Here is a 26,717-nt window from a genome sequence, read left to right on the forward strand (position 1 = left end):
TTTGACTTTCTTCCCCATCATGAAAGAAATAGGTACTTAAGTTAGTACACAACTATTAACAAACAAAAGTTAATAGTTTAAAAGTGAATAGTCTTGGTTGTTAATAGTCATTAACAAACAAAAGTAACTAGTGCACAGTTTCAGTGATCTAACTATGCAGACATTCACCAAATTGCTACTTCTGTCCAATGTTTTGATAAGGGACAAGTAGCTTCACCCGCACTCACGAAACCACAGAGCCAGGCCCCCCAGGGATTTTTCTGGCCCGTACCATGTACCTCACAAAAATGAAGTTACAGAAGCTAGGAAGATGGCCTCGTAGATAAGAGTGCTTGATGCACAGGCTTCAAGACCAGAGTTTGTATCTCTAGCACCCGCATAAGATAAGCCGGGTGTGGCCATCTGTGTCTGTAATCCCAGCGCTGGGTGGTTGGAGGGGTGGAGACAAGAGAGGCTGAGGTTTGCTGGCCAGCCATCCTAGCTGAAAAACAGAAGCCCCAGGTTCAGTGAGAGACAGGTCCTGAAGGAATAAGGTGGAAGGTAAAAGAGCGGGAACCTGATGTCTCCTCTGGCCCCCTTGGGCACGAGCATGGGCAAGTGAACCCACACATGCATGCACACATGGGTATATACCACAGACATACACACACGCACCATACATACACCAAAATAAAAATAATAAAAGAAAAAGAAAATGGAGGCACAGATACGTCACTCTGAGCTAGTGAAAATGTTTAATAAATAATGACAATGTGACCATTTCTGCCAGCTTGGTACTTAAGGCCACTAATACTCCCTGCTTCCGCTGAGTCATCACTAAGCTGGAGAATGAGATTTCCTACAGCTACCTGGAAGGCTGGCTGTGTCATCTCTGTGAAATGGATCCCAAATACATACCCTCCTGGGGGTCAGGAGGGAGAGGTCTGAACTCCTAGGAAGTGAGATAATCTTTTGTTCTAGCTTACAAAAAAATATCATTAGATCCCATTCCCCGAAACTGTTCCATGAATGGCTCAAGGCAGAGGAAACAGAATGCATATTTTTAATTGATCATTTCTTCGAGCCAAGTCCCAAGGTGCCTGATAAATTTTTAAATTCCCAATGTGCTGGTCGCATTCAGAATATGATCTAAAAATGATCTAATTTAGGATGCTGAAGGCATGACAGTCATAAATCATTGCATGCCAAATTGCTGTTGTGACTGACAGTGTTCTGTATGAAAGGATGTCCTCCATCTGCAGCCTTCCTATCTGCTTTCTCCCTCTTTATGGGACATCAGTTTTCAAAATTAGGGACAGGAATATTTTTTCCTCGCATTAATAATTCTGATGCTTAGGTCACAGAAATTTCAAGATGGAGACTGGAGTTAATCCATTGCCTGCATTTCCCAAGACCATAGATTTTTAGCTTAGTAGCTGTGTGACTGTTCAAGTGTATATCAGAATCAATGGACACTTGTAAAACACAGGCCACTAGACTGCAGTCCTACAGTCTCTGATGTAGTACGTGTGGGGTCTAGAATCTGTATTTCAAAGCAAGATTATAGGTGTTATTGATGCTTTTGGTTCAGAAATCCTACTATAAGAACCACCTCAGTTCATTGTAGGGAAAGATGCAAAGGCCACTCTTCTAATAGCTCCACAGGCTTTCTAGAGGGATACTCTCTAGGGCAGAGTTTCTTAAATCTGTATTCACCCCCTTCTATTGTATAAAGGTACATTTTGTAGGTTGAGTGGACCTCACACTGTACACTATCCTCCCTACTCTCCCCTTTTTCCCTAGTTTTACTTCTATTTTATGTCATTATATGATATATAACATATATAACATAAATCATATAGATAATTATATATATGTATATGTATGTATATATAAAATTTTACAGTTATTTAAATCCTGGCACCACAAATGAACGAATACATGATACTGCCTCTCTGGGTGTGGTCAGTTTTGAATGTCAATAGGACAGAGATGAGAGTTAACTTGGAAGAGGAAACCTCAGTTGAGAAAATGCCCCCACCACACTGGCCAGGGGGCGAGCTGTGGTGAGTTTTCTTGAATAATATTTTATGTGGATGGGCCCAGATCACTGATGGTGGTGCCACCCCAGGCTGGTGTTCCTGGGTACTGTAAGGAAGCACGCTGAGTAAGGCATGAGGAGCAATCCAGTAAAGAGCATTCCTCCATGGCCTCTGCTTCCATTCCTGCCTTCAAATTCTTGCTTTGAGTTCCTACCCTCAATGCCCTCAGTGGTGGAGTGTGACCTGAGAGTCGGAGACTGAAATGAACACTTTCCTCCTCAAGTTGGTTTTGGTCATGGTGTTTTATCACAGCAGCAGAAACCCTAACCAAAACACTGAGGCAGTCTTAATTTTCTTAATATAATTGTCTTCAGTTATATCCACTTTTCTAGGAATAATATAACTTCATTCCTCTATGGAAAAAAAAATTCTATCATTCTTTGTACTGGTTTTTGTTGATTTGTGTAAATTAAAATCATCTGAGTCAGGAGCCTCAACTGAAAAATTGTCCTGATTGCTAACTCGTATAAAGGGCCCAGCCCACTAAAGGCAGTATCATCCCTGGGACAGTGGGCCTGGTCTGCCTAAGACAGCTAAAAAAGCCAGAGGAAGTGATCCAAGAAGCAGTGTTGTTCTGTAGCCTCTGCCTCAGTTCCTGCCTTGATGCTCCTGCCGCCATATTCCTGCCTTAATTTCCTTTGGTGATGATCTGATCGCTTGGATGTATAAAATGAAATAAACCCTCTCTTTTTCAAGTTACTTTTAGTTGCGGGGTTTATTAAAGCAACAAAATCAAACTAAGACATGTATATACACTACTCTTCCTTTATTCAGTCCCCTGTTGTTGGACACCTGGGTTGGGTCCATAACTTAGCTACTGAAAACAAAAAGCACTGATGTGCAGTTTCTCTGTGATATGTTGACATGGAGTTCTTTGGGTAAATAACCTGGAGTGGTATATCATATGTTAGATCTATTTTTGTTTTATTTTGAGAAATCTCTATGCTAGCTTCTACTGGCTGAAGTAATTTACATTCCTGCCAGAGTATGTAAGGGTTCTTTATTTCATGGCCACATGTGATTTCTATGCTTGGGACCATTTATGTGATGTATAACATTTATAGATTTGAAATATTGAACCATCCTTGCATCTCTGGAATGAAGCCAAGTAGATCACAGTGAATGATCTTTTTAATATGTTCTCAATTTGGCTTGTAAATATTTTATAATAATTTTGTTTGTATGTTTATTAAAGAGATTGCTGTATCATATGCGTGTGTATGTGTATTCAGGGGCAAATGTGTTTATCAGGTTTTGTACCAGAGTGATGCTGAGTTCATAAGAAGACTTCAGTAGTATTCTTTCCTTTGCTATTTCATGTGCTATTTGGAGGTTTGGTTAGTCCCTTCCTTCCTTCCTTCCTTCCTTCCTTCCTTCCTTCCTTCCTTCCTTCCTTCCTTCCTTTCTGGTTTGGGTTTTTTTGAAACTGGGTTTCTCTGTGTAGCCCTGGCTGTCCTGGAACTCTCTGAAGACCAGGCTGGCCTCAAACTCAGAGATTTGCCTGCCTCTGCCTCCCAAGTGCTGAGATTAAAGGCATGTATCACCACTACCCAGTGATGTTAAGGTTTCTATAGAAATATGCTATTATCCTAACTAACCTATTTTTATTTTTTAAATATTTACTTGTTTGCTTGTTTGTTTGTTGAGGCAAGGTTTCTCTGTGTAGCTCTGGGTGTCCTGGAACTCACTTTGTAGACCAGGTTGGCCTCAAATTTCTGTGTCTGTCTCACAAGTACAGTGATTACAAGTAAGCCTGTCTTTGTACATAACTTAGTGTTTCTTCCTACTGTCAATATACATTGGCAGCTGTATATTAATGAATACTCATAATTTAACTAAGGACATTTTTTTTTTTCTGATCTTGCCTGGTGTTACAAATGCGTATGTCTGGATAGCCTCTTTTTTTCTTAATTTGGAGATATTTTCTGCCTTGATTTTGTTGAAAATGTTTTCTATGCCTTTAGAATAATATTCCTTCTCTTTTATGCTTACAACTTTCATAATTGGTCTTTTCTTATTATCACATGTATTTTTAAAGTATTGCTCCTACTTTCTTTTTCAACCTTTTTCCTGATTTGAACGTTCCGATCCCTCCACTCTCCCCTCAAGCGCTGATGTCCTCCCCTTGATCCGTTCCAATGGGGGAGGAGGCTTTTCGGGAGCTTTTCGGTTGGCTTTCTGTGTTTTACATGACTAACATTTCAGTTTGGTTTCTCTCCAATATCTCTTTCTTTAATTCACTTTTCATATCATGTATGGACTTCCTTACTTCATTCAGCTACTTCTGTTTTCTTAGAATTCAAGAATTTTTTTATATCTTCTTTAATGTTTTTGAGCATACTTATAAATTCTTTTGAAGTCTTTGGGATTTCATAAAATTACTGACACTGGAGGCAGTTCACATGGGATTAGTCAGTTTTAGAGTGGTTGTTAGTTGCATTATTGAGGCTAGAACACAGATCAGGGCCTCATAGGCAAGGGATCTGCACCCCTAACTTCTCAGAGCCTGTTTATTTGGTTTTTGTACATTTCCTTAAATAGACTTGTTTTATTTTATTGTAATTCTTAACAATAAAAAATATCTCTAGTCTCTAAATCAGCATATATCTTTAATCCCAGCTCTAGGGAGTCAGAGGCAGGTGTATCTCTGCATTTGAGGCCAGCCTGGTCTAAAGAAAGACAGAAAGACAGAAAGACAGAAAGACAGAAAGACAGAAAGAAAGAAAGAAAGAAAGAAAGAAAGAAAGAAAGAAAGAAAAGAAAAGAAAAATATTTCTAAAAATGACATTTCAAAAACTAAAGATTTTAGTACTGAAAAATGATTTCTAGAGCAGCATAGAAATGGAGGCTTATGGCAAGCATTTTAAAGAGCCATTTTAGTCAAATGTGATTTAATGTACCTTTCAAAATACCATTCTTGAAATGGGCTATGGAATCTCAGATCCCAGGAGGCTGAGACTGGAAGATGACAAGTTCCAAACCAGTTTGGGTTGCAAAATGAAATGTCTCAAAAAACGTACAAAGTAATTAAGCAGTCAGCCATCCATTTTGGCATGGTGGGGCCTGCCTGTACTGCCAATGAGCACTTGGGAGGCTGAGTGAAGAAACCAGTGTTTCAGGCCAGCCAGAGCAATACAGCATGACTCTGTATCCAGGAACAAGACGAAACCAACAAGATGAGGCTGGAGAGACTGGTGCTTAAGAGTGCTTGCTGTTTTCTCAGGGGACCTGGGTTAAGTTCTTCGTGCCCACACACAACAGCGCAGAGCATTTGTAACTCCAGTTTCAGTGATCTGATATGTTCTTCTAGTCTTCATAGGCTTCCACATGCTCAAGATGCACATTCACTCCACAAGCACACATAAAAAATAATTTTTTTTTTTTTGAGACAGGGTTTCTCTGTGTAGCCCTGGATGTCCTAGCACTCACTCTGTAGATCAGGCTGGTCTCGAACTCACAGAGATCCACCTGCCTCTGCCTCCCAGGTGCTGGGATTAAAGGCATGTGTCTCCACAGTCTGGCAAAAAAGAAATAAATTTTAAAAAAGACCACTACTACCAACAACAAAAGACCCTTAAAGCACAAAGCATCCAGTCATAGTTGTATACACTTTTAATCCTAGCACTCAAAAGGCAAAGACAGGTGGATCTCTATGAGTTTGAGGCCAGTAAGGTCTACATAGGGATTTCTAAAACTTTCAGAGCTACGTAAGGAGGCTCTGTCTCAAAACAGACAAACAAAACCACTCCTTACATGATGCTGAGAAGCACCGTAAGTAGGCTCAAAGTGTAAAATTACAACCACTTAGCTTGAGGGACTCGATTTGGGACTACTTTTCAATCTAGCATTGAGTGACATGGCTCTCCAGGAAACACAACGAGTGCTCTGATGGTCTGAGCAAAAGGAGGTCAATTTTATAGAGAAAGAAAGACTGCAAAAAGCACAAACGAAGAACAAGAGTGGCTCCCTTCAGGGGCAGGGTTGTGGTCCTGCCTGCTTACAGTCCTGGTACTTGGGAGACTGAGGCAGGAGGATCCTGTGTGGGAGTTTGAGTCCAGCCTGGGCTGTATACCAAGACCCTGTGTCAAAACAAAAGTGCACAGGTCACTTTAAGGTTACTTTCCTTATATGTAATAAAAGTTTAAAAAAAAAATAACTGATTGGTTAACAAGGGATTGTATCGGGTAGCCTTTCTACATAAAGACTATTAAAGCACCCCACTTGAGTCTGTCCTGTATCAGAAACTTGCCTACCTCTCATTTCCCTCTCTCTCTATGGTAAAATCGCAACTGATTATGATTTTAGTTTGATGTCTTCTTGCAACTATGTAGGTACTGTTTAAAGTTTAAATATTCAGATTTTATCAGTGATGCTAACAGCCAGCCCGACAGGACAAAGATTTTTCACTTGCCTTATAAGAACATACTCAAAATGTAATGGGTCTGTAGGGTACAGAGGATGTCGCTGTGGAGGAAGCTGGATGAATCAGGAAGCCTTTGGTATCTACCCAGTTGCTGGTAATCCTCAGGCTTCATAGATGAGAAGGTGTCATCCCTGGAGGAGGATGGGAAATCCCTTTAAAACGCCATTTTGATTGTGGCTACAGTTTGCACTGTGTTCTTCCTCTGATGATTTGGGGCTCTCTTTAGGAGGCCTGAAGACTCCAAAAACAAATGATTTTGACACGATGACATAAATTATGTATGAGCATCAATTGAATATTCAAGCATAATGAGTTTATGGAATCTGAGAGAATGTTTCCATTGAGACACTGCAATACTGCTATTGTTAGGTTCAGGGCCCAGCTGATCCCTTATAGGGAGCCTTTGTGCAAATTTGAAAGAGGCACCCTCTCTGGGTGATGCAGTCCTGTGGGTACATGACTTGGCAAGCAGAGCCTGAGCTGAATCTTAGGTCCCTTTTGTCCCATTGGCTGGATGCCTTTGTGCAATGCAGAAACTACTCCCCGTTAAGTGGCTGTCCCGGTGGCTGTTGGAAGTCCGTGCCAGCAGAAGACATTTACGGGCTGAAAAGCGCCTGTGTGGCTTGTCCCAGACCACATTTGAAAAATGCACAAGCAATTGTCGTTTTCCTTTACCCTAACCCTGAATTCATGTGCAAAAGCTAAATTGTCAGCTTCGAACACGCCTCCAAAAGCTGGTGACACCTTCATGACAAGAGAACAGAGTTAGAATCTTTCACCCAATTTTGATGGACCAAACCTGAGGATAGTGTGTGGTAGGCATGAAAAGAATATGGGCTTCTGTGTCGGCTGTCGCTCCAAGAAATGCTGCTTCATGGTGCCACAGCGGTGAGGACAAAAAACTTGCATGGGGTTGGCGATGGTAAAATCGTAAGAATCGGACAACGCCTCTGGTTCCATCTTCCCACATCTCCTGGTCATTTTATGTAAAACAGCGCTAGAGAAACGATGAGTTTGACTAAAGGAACATGGCAGTCTGCATTCCTGCACCCTCTTTTGCTTCATGAAATCTAGACTGAGTGCTAGGAAGCAGGCAGTGCAAGACTGCTAACAGGTGCAGACAGACAGCCCTAGGAAAAGCCAGTTCTCTCTATCTGCAGGACAAGGAAAGAATTCTCCTTGGAGAACAGCTCAGTTTGAATTGCGCTGCTAGAGCTAAATAGCACAGCATGAAATGTGCCCTACCACTACTCCCAACAGCAAGCTTAGTGAGGAGTCTTAAGCTTATGTTCTTGCCCCGCTGCGGGAAGATCCTCTTCTCCCCACCTCAACCCATGGGACCAAGGAAGATCCAGTGGGGAGTGAGGATTCTTACAGGCACTTGGCAGAAACGATCCCCCTGCAACTTCTACTCCAGGGGACAGCTAATATGTGGGGAGCCAGTTCTTCTGCATTCACTCAGCATTGATTAGGTGCTGTTTCCCAATGAAGGTGGTACCAAAGAGGACGGGGTGAGGAGCTAGGGAGTCCTTACTATATAAATGTCCTGGTTGTTTTTTGTCAACCTCACACAAGCTAGACTTGTCTAGGAAGAGGAACCTCATTTGAGAGAGTGTCTCTTTAGAGACTGTCTTTAGGCGAATCTGTCAGATGTTTTCTTGAGGAATGACTGAAGGGGAAGGACCTGGCCTACTGTGGGTGGTCCCACCCTTGGAGAGATGATCCTGGGTTGTATAAAAAGTAGGCTAAGGAAGCCATGGAGAGCAAGCCAGTAAGCAATGTTCCCTCGTGGTTCCTGCTTCAGCTCGTGCCTTAAGTTTCTGCTCTAGCTTCTATCAATGATGGAGCATGACCTGAGAATTGTGAGATGAAAGAAAGCCTTTCCTCTCCAAGCTGCTTTTGGTCATGGTATTTTATCACAGCAATAGAAACCCTAAGGCAATGTACTCTACTGCACTATATACACTATGATCTGGTGGTAACTAGGCTCCCCTGTGCCCATATGGCAGAGGCCTGGTGGTGAAGGCTCGAACTTACTCAACCCAGCAGTGATGTGATAATGTTCTGCTTTTGTGCTTCAGTGGAAGCCAAACAAATAACGCATACTTCCACATCACCGGACAACAAAGCATAACCACCCTCTGGTGGTGGCACAACTGCTATAGTGGAAGACTTTGGTCTGATTGAGAGCCTCAGCATAAAAGCAAGAGTGCTCAAGATACGGCTGAACATCACTAATACGATGAATCAGGAACAGCCAGGCATGATGGCACTTGTTATCCTAGTGCTTGCAAAGCTGAAGAAGAACTACCACGAGTTTCAGGCCAATCTGAGCTTCATAGCAAGACAAAATACTGTCTCAAAAACAAACAGACACAAAACAAAACAAACAAACGAAAAACCCAACCAACCAACCAAGAACAACAACAAAACAAAGAACCAGGAAAACCAGAAGGGCCCAATTCCAGGTTTATATAAGTGCTAGAATTACCTGACAAGAATTTAAGACCTGTCATCATAAGAAACACCAATAAGTAATCAAAACACACCTAAAACAAATGAAAAGGTGACAATTTTAGGCAAAAGGTAGTTGATATAAATGGCTACCAAATAAGGGCTAGAAAGATGGTGCAGCAGTTAAGAGCATTGCTGCTCTTGCAGAGGACCCGGGTTGAGTTCCCAGCATGCACGTGTTAGCTCACAACCATCTATAACAACAGTTCCGGGGGGTCCAATCCCCCTCTGTCTTTGGAGCGCACGAGTCATGTACATGGTGCACAAACACAAGTTCAGGCAGAGCAGTCAAACACAGGAAGTAAAGAAATAAGAGGAAAACAAACCCTAAACATAAAAAAACAAAAACAAACAAAAAAACCAGAACATGTGGTAATTGCATTTCAGGTCAGTGTCATAGTACCTTAGATCACATTCACACCCCACTTGGACATGCCACTTCTGGGAGGTGGTGGGACCTTTAAAAAGTGGGGACTAAAGCTGGGAGGTGGTGGTGCAGCTTTAAACCCAGGCAGAGGCAGGCAGATCTCTGCGCATTTGAGGCCAGCCTCGTCAGCCGAGTGAGTTCCAGGACAGCCAGGGCTACACAGAGAAACTCTGTCTTGGAAAGCCAAAAAGTGGGGCCCACAGGCTAGAGAAATAGTACGGAACTGGTTGTTCTTTCAGAGGACATGGGTTCAATTTCCAGCACCCACATGACAGCTCACAAACATCCACAACTTGAGTTCTAAAAAAATCCAACACCTTCTTCTGGCCTCCACAGGCACCAGGTATGCACATATGCCAATCAAATACAGTCCTAGTTCATTCAACTGGCGAATCACTGAAGTTGTTAAAGAGATGAACTTTGTATGGATATTTTGTCTGTCTGTCTGTGTACTACCCATGTGACTGCTGCCTTGCAGAGGGTAGAAGAGGGATCAGATGCCCAGAAGTTGGGTTTACAGACCCTTGTGAGCTGCCAGGCGGTGGTAGGACCTGAAACTGTGTCTTTGGGGAGAGCAGCCAGTGCTTTTAAACTTCTGCATCATCTCTCCAGCACAGGAGATGAATGTTAAGCAGAAACCTTTGGTTCTCATAACCTAACAACGTGACTATTCTCAATTCTCAGAACGAATGCATTTCCCCTCCTCTGAGAAGCTTGGCAGCAAAATTGGGATGTGGGTGTTTAAAAAGAAATTCATTGTCTTAATGTATGTAGAGTTTAACGTTATTTAAATTAACATTCTAGTGAGAGTAACGTCCAGAAGTATTTTCAACAAAATACAATGGCCACACGAATCACAGTTTCCAGCTGGAAGACGGCCAGCTGCTTCGTCAGCTGGTGGAGCTAAATAACCCAAATGGATGAGATTCCTTGGACAAGCTGTTTGAATATTTATCAGTATAGCAAGGAATGCAGCTAACTTTCTCACACAAATGACACAGGAAAAGCACTTTGTTTATTGATGTATTTATTCAGTCATCCTCTGTAGTCCTTGGAGCAAATGGGAAGAGGTTAGCCTCTTTACAGAGAAGAACAAAAGCGACCCGAGGAGGGACGTTTATGCTGGAGTTCCCCAACCTGGGGCAGGAGCTAATACAATTCTGATGTCATTGCTCTTCTGATTACACGGCATTTTAAAGAGTATACAGGCTTCAGGCTCTTCCGGTCACAGGTACAGATTTATGATGGAGAATGTCATTTTACTTATTTCAACCAGGATAAAACAATTCAGTGGGATAGCTATGTGTCTGACAGGGCTAAATAGCTTTAACATTTTCACTTCTTGGTTATTTTCCCTCAGTTTCACAAACATTTTTACCCATGTGTGCCAAGCACAAGATTGTTTCCTACCTTAGAAGGGAATGGGAGGGTTGGGAAACACCCTCCCATTTTGTGTATTTTTGTACACAAAATCTATTATCAGTTTAATCTCACTATTCAGAGCTTTGCTCCATGTTTCTAAAGCTTTGGCTAATGTTCTTTGTTTTCCCTTTTAAGCCACAGAAATCAATTATTCATTGTTCGGCCCTCATCTTAGTATCCAAAATACTTCTAAATACTTTGAGGGTGAAGTTATAAACCCCAAGTCCCCTTTGCTCCTATGTTGTATAACCTTCTGAGAAAGCACCTACATTCCTTACCCTTCCATCCCCGTGAGATACAATGATAGAGCTGCCAACTGTCTGAGCATGAGCATGTCAATCAGGGTGAGCAGAGCGGAGATGGCTCAGCAATTAAGACCAGTGGCTGCCCTCTCAGAGGACCCGGTTCGGTTCGCAGAGTCCAGGTGGCAGATCGTTGTGATTCCAGTTCCAGGGGACCTCCTGGCCTCTGTGGTCACCCGGCATACAGGCAGAGCACATGCAGACCTGCGGACAAAATACTCATGCACACAAAATAAAAATAAACATTTTTCTTTTAAAAATGATGAAAGCAATTTCCAGTCCCGTTCCCCTCCCCAGAAATCATACAAATCAAAACAAGCCCTTCTCTAATTGGTTTTCTTCATCTTTTTCTCGTTACGTTTTTCTCCAGTCTGAACATGTTTTGCATTTAGTATCTTCCTGCCCCACACTCCATTTGATTACAGGAATTTTAAGAATAAGCTAGGTCCCATGGGTATGTCCAGCTGTCTTGTTTTGCTCACAAAAGACAATCTAGGACAGCCGTTAGTCCCTTCTGACACACTTTAGTCTGAACCTGATAAGGCAGTAGCAAACGGCTTGACTGGAATTTCACTTGATGTTCTGGCATCTTCTTCAGAGGCGATTAGTTGTCTGAAGTGCTGTTTTAAAATGCTAAGGTTTGTGCATGGCTAATTGTGTTTGAATGAGAAATCTGATGTCACGAATAAAGGCCACGACAGTGGAAGGAGACTGTCCTTGCATGCCCTCTTTCTTTACTTGCAGACAAAGTTGAAGCTGAGCACTAGAAGAACATTTATTCTTTTGGGACTGTGCCTTGCACATGCTCCCAGTGAGTGCTCTAGGGTGCAAACGCAGTCAGTCAGTTTAAATCAACAAAGCCTGATGAGCCCACCTCACCCGACGATGTATGGGCAGGTCAGGTTCTGTTTACTTTCATAATGGATCAGCAAATCATTTATTTCCTGACACCAGAGACTTTACACTTAATTACAAAATAGTGTTAATCTGACTAGTCCGTAATAAGACCACTACCACAGTAGTGGCCAATTAAATACTGGCCAGGATAATGGACTCTGTGGCCAGGTCCATCTCTGCTTCCCAGAAAATGGGCATGAGTCACACCTTGCAGATGCTTAAAAGGGCAATCCCAGAAGGCCACTGTATTTCCCACCAGGTCCAGGCAAGGGCAAGCGTACATCCTCATGCATTTCCTGTCCACTCACCTCCGGCCACATGTGATCAGACACATCCCGTGCAGGTGCAGATGGACCAAACAAACTTGCTTAGGGGAGTGAAAGGCTCTCAATCTCCCATAAATAACAGCCTCCAGCAGGACAGGAAGTATTTGTCCCTGGGCAAGGGGCTGACAGGTTAGCAGCATTTTTGTTTCATGGATCTCTTAGGCACAGTAATTAAAATGTAAAATGAAATATTGGCTCTCACAATAGTAAGCCCTGGTTGTTTACTGGGGTGCTGGTTAGGTTTTTTGTTGATAGTGGTAGGGTTTTTTTGTTGTTGTTTTGTTTTGTTGTGCTGTCAACTTGACACAGACCTAGACCTACCTGAGTAAAGGAAACATCAGTTAAAAATTATCTCCAGCAGACTGCCTGGAAGGCTAGTCTGGAGCATAACGTGTGCTGTGAGAGGGCGGTGGCACCCCTGGGCAGGCAGTTCCGCCCTGTATATCAAAGAAAGCTGAAAAAGCGAGGCAGAGCAAACTAGGCTTTTGCTTCCATTTCTGCCTTCAGATTTCTGCCTTGGGATCCCTCGAAGATGGAGAGAGCTGTAAGCAGAATAAATGCTCTCTGTTTGTTTGTGGCCACAGTATTTATCGCAGCAACAGAAAGCAAACTAGAACAGTGGTTACCGCTTGCTTTGCTTTTTACAGCTTAAGACGACTAACAGCATTAGGTAAAGTATCCATCCTTGAAAGAGCATGGTAAATCCTGAATAGAACACAGGAGAAGAAGGGGAAAAGGGAAAAAGGGAGAGATGAGAAAAACAAAACAAAACAAACACCCCCCCCCCCAATCAAACAAACAAAAAACGGAGGCCGAACTTGTAAAAAGTCCTCACCATCACAGATTGGTCTTGTTCTCTTGTTTTGTCTTTCTGTCTCCCAGTCTGTCTCTCGTTCTCTATTTCTCTTGCCTTCTGCTTGTCTCTTCTTCTCTATCATGTGCTCTGTTTCTCTTGCCTTCTTGCTCTATCTGTCTCTCATGTCCCTGCTCTGAGATGATCTTTGCTCTCTCCCCCCAATAAATCTCTTCCATGAGGTGATCTCTGCTGCAACATTCCTTGATTCCGATCCACCAATAAATCCTAACACAGCAGCCAAAGGATGTTGACACCCACAATGCGCCAAGCCTTCCTACATTAAACACTAACAACCCTCCTAATGCTGTGACCCTTTAATACAGTTGCTTATGGTGTGGTGACCCCAACCATAAGATTATTTTTGTTGCTCCTTCGTAACTGTAATTTTGGTACTGTTAAGAATCTTAATGTAAATATCTGTGTTTTCTGATGGTCTTAGAGGACTCCTGTGAAAGGCTTGTTCAACCCCCCAAAGAGGTTACAATCCACAGGTTGAGGACAACTATCCTACAAATTCCTCAGCAGCCATCCTTAGAGAGGCCTTTTTTTTTTTTTTTTTCATTTGAGGTTCCCTCTTCTCAGATGACACTAGCTTGTGTCAAGTTGACTTAAAAACTAGCCATGACAAGCCCTCAGGTTAGTGATTCCATAATGTCTGTCACTTTTGGCCCTATGTTATGTTTTCTTCCAGGTGTAGATCAGAGCCTTTCTTTCTTTGCAAGCTGAGTTTTATTGGATGCTGTACTTTATGGTACATTGCCAAGTGTTGAAATTTTGTTTTCTTTCTTTCCTATCATTCAGCAGGATGTTGAGGTTGGTCTGATGCTAATTACTGTCCCTCTGTGTAAACCTGCCTACATCATTATATGTGATTGGCTAATTAAACAGCCTATACCTGGGCAGGGCAGAACAGAGTTGGCGTGGCTAAGATTCCCAGGTTTTGGAGAATCCCACGAGGAATCACGGGAAGGAGGAAGACACCAGGATGGGTTAGTCTGGAGATAACACTATGCGGGCCAAGGAAGGACTCCAATAATGATGTGAAAAGGCCCAGATGAAGAATATAAGCAAGTACCATGGGATTAAGTTGGATGGCACTGGATGGGGGCTGGGAGAAGGATGGTGAGGATATTAAGACTGTGTATGAAATATCTACCCAGCCCAAGGTAAGTAAGGCAATTACAAATCTAAGGTGTCTGTGTCTCATTGTTTGTGATAGTGGGTTAAATAATACCTCCATGATAATCTTAGGGCTAATAATAGTAAACATTAGACAGCCCAACTCTCATTTTTATATACTACAATAGCAAGGTCTCTCTATGTAGCCAGGCTAGCCTCACATAGTCATCCTTCCTCTGTATCTCAGTGTTGGGTAACAAGCATGGAACACTTGCAGGCAGTTAAGCTGTTTGCCAAGAGTACCTTGATTTTTTGAGGCTTTAAAAACATGGTTAAGTTTGTTTTGTTTTGTTGGGGACTGAGCCTAGAGCCTTCCACATAGTCAGCAAGAGCTCTGTCACTAAGCCACACTTTCAATCCCAGGGATCAGTTTACATTCTTTAAATATTAAAACTAGCGTTTATCATCTCTATTACTAAAATATGAGCTTTTAAAAGATCTCTAATAGCCCCATAAGTCCAAAGATGTCCCTTAGGTCTGGATGCATGGTATTCAAATGCCCCCCCAAGCCATGTGTGAACTTCACAATCTTTACTCATTCTCTTGGGAGATTTCATGCTATACATACAGAGTGGTATGCAGCCAAGAGGTCAAGGTGGTCCCTGTGAAAATGTCTAGGGCTCTTTCATGTGCAGCTTGCATTCTTTCATTATGCTGTGCTGTAAATTTTAGCCACTTTAGCATCAGGAAGCCAGTATTTACATCTTCTTAGCTCAGTGAAATTAGCATATTTCATTTGGATTTTCTTTCCCTGTGTTAGAATCTAAAAATTGCCTTTTACAAGGGTTACCAAATACAACTTTGTACTTTCACAAATACTTCTACTCAAATGTCTTTTGGTTGTAATCTTGAGGCAGGATAGAAAGATAGGGACAATTATGGGGACACAGGAAGGAAAAGAGGCTCCTGACTCTGGAGTCTGTTTGAGACTTCCCACTGGCTAGTTCTCAGAAATTCAAACAACAACAACACTTGCTGTGAACATTCTATGCACAGAGACAATATTACTTTTATAGAGAAACGTTTTAAACAATGATGTTACAATAGCAACCACCCATGCTTGTGTCCTGAGCACATACGGCCTTTCGTAGTTCCTAGTTGTAGACCTGCAGTTTTTTGGGATCCCCATGAGGAGTGACCCCATCTCCAGTAGAAGGTATGTCTTGCTCCCTTGTGGCTCTTACATTATCAGGTTACAATCCCATCCAAAGACTCCTGGTGCTGCTCTATGATCTCTTTGAAAAAGGAGGGAAAAATGTTTCCTAACAAGAGCTTGAGATGTAACGTAAGAGCCACCAAAGTGGTACCCTCAGCTACTGCTGGCGCTGACCTGTTACTTTTGAAAGACTCACAGCCCCAACCTCAGGCATGTCTTTACCTTTCCCTGAGTGCCTTTGTTTGTAACGTTCATGTTTAAATCTGTTAAACTTACCTTCTAATAAATTCTGACTATGCTTCAGAATGGCTCATCCTGAATTCTTTTTGGTTTTGTTTTGGTTGTTGTTTTTCCTACAGAAGACATCAAGGATTCAGTTCTCTGAGTGGAAGGTCCCTAGGGCATAAGGGATTCCTGAGACCATGGGCAGAAGCTCTGGGCTGTATTTTCTGCTCACTCCCACTGACAAGCTAAATTTTGTTTGGTGTCTGAGACTTAACAAGATTTGTCTAGCAACCCTACTTGTAGATGGAGCTCTGGGATAGTTGTGGGGTTGATTTCAGTTTTCTGTCTAGATTAAAAGTTTTGAATATGCTGTAGCCATACTGCAACCACAGAGCTGTTTCTTGTACGCCGTCTAACTTTCTAGCATTTACAATGGGGTTAGTACTGTAATAGTTACTCTTTGGTTAGAACTAGAGATCCACAGCACATCCTCAAAGCAGCTGGGCTTGGTGGCGTATCTACAATCTTAGCATTCAGGACATGGAAGCAGAATTGGTAATTCCTGGCTGCCTTTGGCTACATACACAAGACCATTTCTCAAAACCACACCCAATAATGACCATTCTAGAATTCTCTAAAGAAATCATTTAAAACGAGTACATAAAGCTGGGCGTGGTGACTCTAATTCCAGCACCTTAGGGGCAGAGGAAGGAAAAGTATTACAAGTTGAAAGCCTAGCCTCGTCTACATATTCAGACCATGTCACTGTGCCTCCCAAGGAGTCAATTAGTGTGTGACTTCTCGTGCCAGACTTTAAGGTGTTCATGTGAGAACAGAACTTATTCAGAGGCTCTGTTTGACAACTGGTGTTAATACAATAATAACTAATAAAATTTTCTTCAAGACATCTATGTGAATCATAGGATATCCAGGCTATCCTCAAATTTATACTCTGTCTGTGTCTGTATTCATTTTTTAAATATTTCATTACACTTTATTCACTTTGTATCCCAGCTATAGCCCTACCCTCATTCCCTCCCAATCCTGCCCTCCTTCCCCCCCCCTCCTCTCCTTTCATGCCCCTTCCCCAGTCCACTGATAGTGGAGGACCTCCTCCCCTTCTATCTGACCCTAGCCTATCAGGTCTCATCAGGACTGGCTGCATTGTCTTCCTCTGTGACCTGGTAAAGCTGCCCTCTCCTCAGGGGGAGGTGATCAAAGAGCTAGCCACTGAGTTCATGTCAGAAACAGCCCCTGTTCCACTTACTAAGGAACCCACTTGGAGTCTGAGCTGCCATGGGCTAAGTTTATCTCCATGAATGGTCCTTGGTTGTGTTCACATTTGAGGTAGTAGTTTCCCTATGCTTTGTGTTCACCATAGGCTTTTACCTGTCCTCAGTTTTAGGTGGTGTGGAGGATGCCAAGCTTGTGGAGCTTTCTTATCATTGCCTTCCTTCTGTTCTTTCTGTTCTCCTCCTGCCTCATTCTCTCCCCCTTTCTGTTTCCCCTCCCCTCTTTCATTCTCTCCCTCTTTTCCTGTTTTATCATCATCATCATCATTTTTTTGGGAAGACCAAGTAAGACACCAGGCAGGCACTGTTAACAATAGAGAGAAAATGGAGTTGGCCCAGATGCCCCTCAGCAGATGAATGGATAATGAGTGTGGCATGTACACACAAGGAATTTTTCTCAGTAGTAAAGAAAAACAAAATTAGGAAATTTGCAGGAAAATAAATGTAGCTTGAAAATCTCACACTAAGCTGGGCAACTCCAACAGGAAGACGGTTCATTCATATGCATCTCTTCGTTTGTAATCATTATACATGTGTATGTAAATAGGCATAAACATGGATCAAAAAGTAGAAAGGAGGCCAAGAAAGGGTAAAAAGAAGGTGCCAAGGAAGTGGGGGAGGCAAAAGGTCACATACAAACTAAAAACATAAAGGAGAGTACAGGAAGGTGAGAGGGAAGAACCACTTATACTTGGTTTGAAAATTCCTAACTAACTTTACATGGTAATTTAAAAAGAGGGAGAAAGGGAGGGAAACACACACACACACACACAGGGCGGGGGCATGATGAGTTCTGTAAAGTTTGCCCTCAAGGAGGCTGAGTTTCTTGGCCAGCACTGGCTACATAGTGAGTTTGAGAAAAACCTCTTAAATAAGCAAGGTAGTAGTGGTGGGCTGCTGGGGATGTGAACATGGTTTTCTTTTGATCCCAAGTGTAGTATATGGGACTGATTCAGATTGTCCACAGCAGCAAACTATTTACCTGGTACAGGCTCTGAGAGGAGCCTTTTGCCAGTTGCAGATAGTTTAAATCTGAGGACTCTGGAGAGGGAATAAATGCCAGAGCCAGAGAGTGTGGGGAGCTCCAAGGAGGAAGGCCACTGATGCTTCTCTCCTGCTGCTCTTGGTTACTGTTGATACAGTTGGATGAGAAAAAGTTGAAGATATCCTGAAACAAAGATTGGACTTGCCCCAAGGAACCCAATGGCCCTAACCAGCCGGAAGTAGCTAAAGAAAACTCTGCCCCCTTTCCCCACTAATAACCTTCCTCTCCTCCCAGGTGTTGGGGTGTTGGAAGGGATTAGAGTAGAGAAGGGAGGAAGAGGCTTAAGAAACAAAAATAAGAGTTAAAAAGTACACCAACAGTACGTGGTGATGGTGGTGGTGGAGAGAGAATGTAAAGTCATCAGGGTAGATATACTACTGTAAAATGAGGCTGGTAGGTTCAGAACAATTGTGTAAAGCCCACAGTGTCAGGGTCAGAATTAAACCCCAGTCATTTCTTATAGGAAGCCTCTCTCTTTCCAGTCTAGTGCTTTCTCGGGTCCTCCCACAGAGATCAGAGTAGTTTCTGGTTCAGTGACACTTCCTTTAATACAGTCCCTTTCAAGATGTCCCACAGATACAATACCAGGCAAAGATTTGGAAGCAAACAGCTTTTTTGAGGAGGTGAAGAAAAAAAACTAGAGAACCTGGCAAACCAGCAGAGCTGCAAGGGCTGGAGCATGTGCCCTGTAGGCAGATTCTATCTGTGCACCTGTGCAGGAAATAAGAGTAATTGTACTCCTTGCACAACCCAGGGAAGGGGATCAGGATCTGTCCTGGGTGTAGCAAAGTGAAGTTATCAGAGGAAGCACTAAGTGCTGGTGGTTGGCAAGTGGGCTTGACTGGGCACTCAATCTGTAGGCTCCAGCAAGACAGTACTGTCCAATGAACAACACTTACACAGGTGTCATATGCACTGGAGATCATTAGAATTGGAGACAGCTTTAAATCTTAAATCATCTTGTAGGACCCGTGTCATAAAAATAGAGAAGTCTGATAGAAAAATAACTTGGTAAATTGGTATTGAACACCTTTTAGGATGTATGCATTTGTTCTCTTCCATGAGAACGTGTGAATTTCAGAGTTTTCCTTTGTTCATTCAAAATCCCAGTCATCCTTATTCTGGAAACTCACAGAGCTCATTTCATGGGACAGGCATGAGGGTGGGAAATTTTAGATGTGGATTATAGAGTGTTTTGGGATCTCACTCTAAAAACCTTCCAGAAACGCACAAGCTTGGACAGCATCTTATAACCTTGTCAAAGCATACAGATGCAAAGTATAGATGGGTGGTTTAAGTCAAACAATTAAATGCATTCATTAACATGCATTCAAAAATGTATTAGTCCTGTGTACATATATATATATGGGGACATTTTATGTGCAGCTGTGAGTGCAGGTTCCTCAGTTATCTAGAAGAGAGTGTCAGATCCCCTGAAGTTGGGGTGACACATAGTGGTGAGTCACCAGATAAGGGTGCTGAGAACTAAACCCAGGTCTCTCAGTAAAAGCAGTTAAGTATTCCTAACCACAAGCCGTCTCTCCAGCCCACATACATTTTACATCACATTATATAGCAGGGGAGATATTTTCTTGGTGACGTGGTTTTTTTCCTCCTCCTCCAGGATCAAGTGAAATGTGCTCATTCCCACCCAGGTAAAGTCCTGAGTGAGATCCTGGAGACTGGAGAGGAGAACTTTTGTGCTCCTCAGCCTGTGTTTCAACTGAGTGCACAGTATCTGAGAACAACTTTTGGCGCTCCTCCCTCAGAAGCAGAACTGCTTATCCTAAACCCCCCTGAGGGAGGAGCAGCCTTGCCAGGCCACACAGGAGGACATTGCAGCCAGTCCTGATGAGACCTGATATTCTAGGGTCGGCAAGAAGAGAAGGAGGACTTCCCTATCAGTGAACTTAGGAAGGGGCAGGGAGGAGATGAGGGAGGGACTTGCTTTTTGTGAAATATTATGTACAGTCCATCCCCACCTGGTTCCAAGATCTGTCCTCCAGCTCTCTCGCCCTTCTCCTCCCACTCCTTTCTTCCCTCTGGCTCCTCCCACTGCTCAACATTGTGTCTAGTTGCTTTATTTTGGCCTGTTTACACACAGTTGAGACAGGATGCTTAGAATAAGTATCACGATGCAATATCCGGATTGAAACGGGGGGGGGGGGAGAACAGCATTTGAATGAACAAGGGTAAGGTGTACACATTTCAAAAGAACATTATATCAACAACATGTCATCAAGCCTAGCTAGAGTTGCTTGTTGATTATATTTTTGTGCCATTTTAGAAAAAATCTAATATAGTAAGAAATTACTTACATTTAAAATTTACTACTAGTAAATATTAACTAATATTTACTAAGATTAAATATTTGTTAGCATGCTAATAATTTTTTAAACATCAAACCCCTCCTAAGTAAAATCTGAATCCTTATACCAGCAAAGAAGCACTAAGGTTGAGTAGGTGGAAAATTTTCTTCTATTTTAAAATTAAATTTTATTTTTATCTTTTAATGATTTATTTTCATTGTATGTGCTTTGGTGTTCTATTTGCATGACTGTCTGTCTATGTGAAGGTGTCAGATCCCCTGGAACTGGAGTAACAGGCAGCTGGGAGTTACCATGTGTGGTGGGAATTGAACCCTGGTCCTCTGGAAGAACAGTCAGTGCTACTAACCACTGAGCTGAGCCACAGCTCCTCAGCTTTGGGAAATTTTCTTACGGAAAAGTGAGCACGCTGATTTGCCACTTAAGAAGAACCTACCCTGAAACCAGGAATTTTCATTTCATGTTTCAGGGCTGTCTGCCTCTGAAAGCCTCTGGTCTCTAGTTTAACAAGCAAAGCTAGGAAGACAAAGAAAGCATGTTTGGGGACAACAGACACAGTTGGAGACAAAGAGTCACCAGAGCAGGGCAGGACAAAAGGTACATTTGCTCTCACATGCTGAGGTCCTCCAGCCTTGGCACTGTCTTAAGTGAAACATTATTGCATAGGTTATGTAATATCAGGCATGCAATGCTAACAACTATAACAATATAACACACACACACACACACACACATGTACAGTCAAAATATCACCAGGACAACTTTGTGATGGTTAGTATAGTCAACTTGAATCTGGAAGAAAGAGTCTGGATGATTTTCTTGATTATAGTAATGGGAATAAGAATGGAAAGTTTAGAAAGAGAGTAGGCTGGGACCAGTAAGCATGCATCCATCACTGATCTCTGTCCCAGCTGCTTAAAGCATCTGCTGCCTTGACTTGCCTACCCTGATGGACCATCCTTTGAATCGTAAACTAAAACTCTAAACTAAGCTTCTCCCTTAAGCTGACTTTGTCAGGGTAGTTTATAATAGCAACAGAAAAAGAAACTAAGACAAGCTTTAGTTATTGGAGTTCCATGAACTCAGTGCTTTTTTTGTAAATTCAGGTAAACCAGCACATTTTGAAGAATATTTACCTAAATCAATAAAAATTATATGTGGCTTTACTCCACATTTGTGTGTGTATATATATATTATATATATATAATATCTATATATACATACATATATATATTATATCTATATATGTAATATACCTATAATATATTATGGGGGCACTGTGCAGAGAACGTCCTAGAATAAGTGTGCTTAAGAGATGCCTTAAGCTTATCCACATCTTGGAATGAGAATCTGAGCAAATTATTCTGGGAGACAGTGGTAAGGCAGGCACATAGAGCACATCTTAGCAACCTGGGTCTCGACTTGGTTTGGGCTATGCATACACATCTCTTTTAATTTTTTAAAATTAATTTATTCACTTTAGATCCCAATTGTAAGCCCTCCCTTCTCTCCTCCTGTTCCCACCCTCCCTCCCGCTTACCCCTAGCCCCTGTCTCCTACTCCTCAGATTAAGAGGAGCCTCCCCCCTACCAACTCAGACCAGCATATCAAGTCATATCAGGACTTGGTGCATCTTCTTCCCCTGTAGCCTGGTGAGGCATCTCCACCACGGGAATGTGACTGAAATGCAGGCAACAGAGTCCATGTCAGAGGCAGCCCCCTCTTCTCTCTCTAGAGGATCCACAGGTAGGCCAGGCTACCCACCATCTATGCATGTGTAAGGGGCCCGTGTCAAGTCCATGCATGGTCCTTGATTGGTGCTTCAGTGTCCACAGGGGCACCTGGTCAGTTGGCTCTGTTGGTCTTCTTGTGGAGCTCCTGTCCCCCTTGGGTCCTTCTATTCTTTCCCCATTCTTCTACAAGGGTCCCTGCACTCCACCCAATGTTTGGCTGTCTCAGTGTCTTTTTCAGTTCGCTGTTGAATGGAGCCTCTCAGAGGACAGCTATGCTAGTCTATCTGCAAGCAGAGCAGAGTATCATTAATAGTGTCATGGGGGAGGGTGGCTTTCTCCCATGGGGTGGGTCTCAGGTTGGGCCAGGCATTGGTTGGACATTCCCTCAATCTTTGCTCTATTTTCATCCCTGCACATCTTGTAGGCAGGGTACATTTTGGGTCAAAGTTTTTGTAGGTGGGTTGGTGTTCCCCTCCCTCCACTGCAAGTCCACTCTAGTTAAGAGGGTGGCCTTTTTGGTCTCTATGACCCCAGAGTCTCAGCTAGAATCAACCCCAGATCCTCCCAGGAGCCCAACCTCCAGCTTGTCTCAGAGCTGCCCATGCTTTCTTTTCTCCTTGCAAGTTCTCTGTCCTCTTGGCCCCTCTCCTCAATCTGATCTATACCCTTATTTCTTCCATGCTCATTCTTTAACCTTGTTTTAAATATTTTAAAACTATCTGATTGTATTTTAACTAAAATGTATCATTTTCTCTCTTCTCTTTCACTCGGCAGCCTAATTCCTTTACCTGCATGTACTGTGCACAGCCCTCTCCAAATAATTCAACTAATACAACTAGCAACTTTGGATTCCCACCCAACACAAAAACATACACCCCTATCTGAACAATGGGGCAGGTTTCTTTTACCTTCTATTCGATACCTTATGTCTGGGTAGAAAAATGGAAAGGCTGACAGCTCTGAACTGGTTTTGGATACATGCCCAATATGGCAAAATTGTGTGTGTGTGTTTTTTTTTTTTTAAAGAGACAATATCCCAACTTACCATCTTAAGCCTTTACATAATTGGGTATGCATCATGGGAAGAGACATCCATTATAAACTGTTACTTGATCTAACAAAATACATAACCACCCAAATTATTAACCCTTATAATCAACTGAATTCCTTTTTTTTTTTTTAATCCCAAGAGAGTCTCAAGCAGTACTTGTACCCCTCCTGTACTTTTCATGTGGCCTGCTGTTATCTTGCAAAGTATTTTCTAACAAGTATTTGCTACTTGTGCCATTTCTTTGGTTAAGAGACCAAAGACCTGGAAACACTGGGCCCCAAGACCATCCTGTGGCCACACTGGGAAGGACTGAAAGGACTGTGTAGACCAGGCTGGCTCCGAGATCTGCTTGTTTCCATTTCCAGGGTGCCAGAATCAAAGCATACAACTGGCTATTTATTCATTTAAATTATTAATTTACATTTTATTTTTGAGGTAGGGTCCATATGGCCCAGACTGTTGGACTCAGAACCCTCCTGACTTAATACCCCGAGCTAGGCACACCTGTGAAAGACTGGGGGCTGGGGTGGGGGGCTGGAAAACTTGAAGTGGGAAGCCCTACCCTAAATCTGGGCCACACCTCTGGTAGTAGCCTATATAAAAAAGGACATGGAAGGAAGCTTTTGCTTTTAACCTGTTTGCTATTACTCTTGCTGTCAAGTTCATCTATCCAGTTGCTGAGCCATTCCTTTGCTATTAATCAAATATACTTCAGGATTCCAATGTATTCTGAAGACCAGCTGAGATATTCAGCCTTGTGGACTGAACAACTATCAGGTTCTTGGACTTTCTGTCAGTAGACAGCCATTGTTGAACTAGCCAGACCATTCTGTAAGCCACTCTAGTAACTAATAAATCCCATATATGCCACCCTAATAACTAATTATTAGTTATTATAGTGGTACCAAGCATGGGGTAGTTCTGACTTTTAATGATCTAATCGAGGAAATTCAGTTACTGGTATGCCAGGCAAAGTGATACCAAGACTAGCCATCATACAAGATGCCACTGTACAGCCCACACAGGCAGCAAATATGTGGTGATCCATGGCATGATCCACAATGGCCAGATCCCTTTCCGTCAACTCGGGGTTTCCCACTATAGCAAAGTAGTTTTTAAATATTCATTCATTCATTTATTCATAGTTCTGTCTTCACACATACCAAAAAAAAAAAGTCATATCCCATTACAGATGGTTGTGAACCACCATGTGGTTGCTGGGGATGAAACTCAGGACCTCTGAAGAGCAGCCAGTGCTCTTTACTGCTGAGCGCTCTCCAGCCCTGGTAGCAAAGTATTTAACTGGGTGTTCACATACTTATATGAACTTTCTCTGGATTCTGTATATTTCTGGTGACATTTACTAGACTTAAGGTATATAATCACAGTTTTTCCCAGCCTGCTTCTTTTTGGTACTAATAAACTTATTCTTTCATATTCAAGGGTACTCTAAAATTCTTTTTCATATATATGGAAAATGTGTGTGTGTATTGCAACTGCTCAACTTTTTGTGTTTGACCTAGAGGCAAGCATGTTTAAATTTGTCAGTGATGGTTATTAAACTGCGCTGAGTGAAGACACAGTACCATTGCATGTTTCCTTGCAGTTTCTCAGTTTGTGTGTGATTAGTCATTTAGATGCTGCCGGAAAACATGGACAAAACATTTTGCTCTACGTCTCAAAAAATTCATGACTTTTTGTGTTTTCTGAGACAAGGTCTTGCTATAAGGTCACATTTGAACTCAGGACCTTGGGCATGCTAAACACACACTCAATGACTGAGCAAACTGCTAGTCCTAAACATCATTTGATGAATAGCTATGTGGTTCTCTAAACTATTAGAGCCAATGAAACGAATTTATGGGACATCAGAAGCAACACTTAACTGTGTTAACTATAACAAATGTGAACACAAACAGAAGACCCCGAGAAGCAACCCGGCTTGGGTTCCACAAACACAGGGGCTTACATAAACTCACAGGGGCTGGAGATGGATTACTGCTTACGCGTTCTTGCTGCCCTCTCAGAGTTCAGTTCCCAGTACCCAGGCTGGGCAGCTCACAACTGCCTGTAACTCCAGCTGCAGGGACTCTGATATTCTCTCTGGCCTCCATGGGTACTAGCATCCGTCTGCATACACATGTATGTTTCTCTTCCTTTGTTCTGTTAAACTAGCAACTCAGGAATTTTAATTATCACACATTTCTTGAGGTCCTGCATATCCAAGACAGGGCCAAACTTAACCAATATACACTTAACACTTCGTATGTTCATTCCAGTTTCTCAGGTTTGTGGTGGGGTTGCCTAGTGCATAACATGTACTCTTCTGCAGAATATCTCTCCCACCCAAACTTAGTGGTGACTCTAGAAGGCTTGGAGACCTGACTTAGACACTCAGAAATGCTTGAAATACTACAAAGTCTTTGGTGCTGGCATATATGGCTCCTTATTTTTACAGAAGAAACAATGTACTTAAGTGCAAATGTTTCACCTGATATATAGTTTATGTATTCACTTACCAAGCATGAAAGGAACAGTTGCTTTTATTTTTTATTTTTGCAACAAGGTTGGCTTGGAGAACTCAAAGGCAATCTTCTCACCTAAGCCTCCCCAAGCACTGGGATTTAGAGTGAACTGTATGACAAGCATTTGTTTTACAATTCTGATTCGCAGTGCCCTATGTCCACAAATCTGCCTCCCCACACCAATTCAAAACGGCCTTAAGCAGTCACTGTAGAATATATTAAAATTTCCATTTCTGTGGTGCTATGGATCAAACACACTGAGCACTGTACCATGAAATTTTCACCTCAACTACTTATCAGTTATTTTACCGGGAAAACATCTGAGTTACTAAGGTAATAATATTACAAAAACAGTATTCTCCCTTTCTTCCAATAAGAAATTTGTTGTTTTCTGCCATAGAGTCTACTCAGCTCTGATTGGCCTTGAACTTCTGTTGCTGTGTGCTCAGATTACAGGTGTGTAATCAATGCCTGGCTGAATTTTGTTCTTAAATTACTATTAAAGCTTTTTTCCTGTGACTGTTCTAATTGCATTATGCATGTTGAGTCATGGCTGCCAAGAGGAAATAGAAAGTCCGAGTCCATCTGGATCCACACAAGCCAATTTAACAGCTTTCAACTAACAACAGTTGTAGAGGCCATTCTTCCTGTTCTTTTTCTGTTTGAAGCTCAAATGTCAAGTAGGTCACTTCCAGGCTAGTGGTGTTTGCTTCCTTCCTCAGCATTCATTAGTCATACCCTATTCACTGAGAGGTATCATTTATTTAGAAATGGGATAAATATTGTCTCTCTCATTTCTGCAAACTGTACCTCAGTCTAATTTCTAGTATAAATTGTTTTCCATGTTATAATTTGTAATAAGTGGGCAGTAAAAATAAACTCCTATTTATTCAGGTCATACTGATCAGGTATTGACATATCTGAAAAGCAGCTATT

The sequence above is a fragment of the Psammomys obesus genome, unplaced genomic scaffold, assembly GCF_907164565.1.
Source record: "Psammomys obesus unplaced genomic scaffold, mPsaObe1.curated_primary_1811, whole genome shotgun sequence".
Taxonomy (NCBI): Eukaryota; Metazoa; Chordata; class Mammalia; order Rodentia; family Muridae; genus Psammomys; species Psammomys obesus.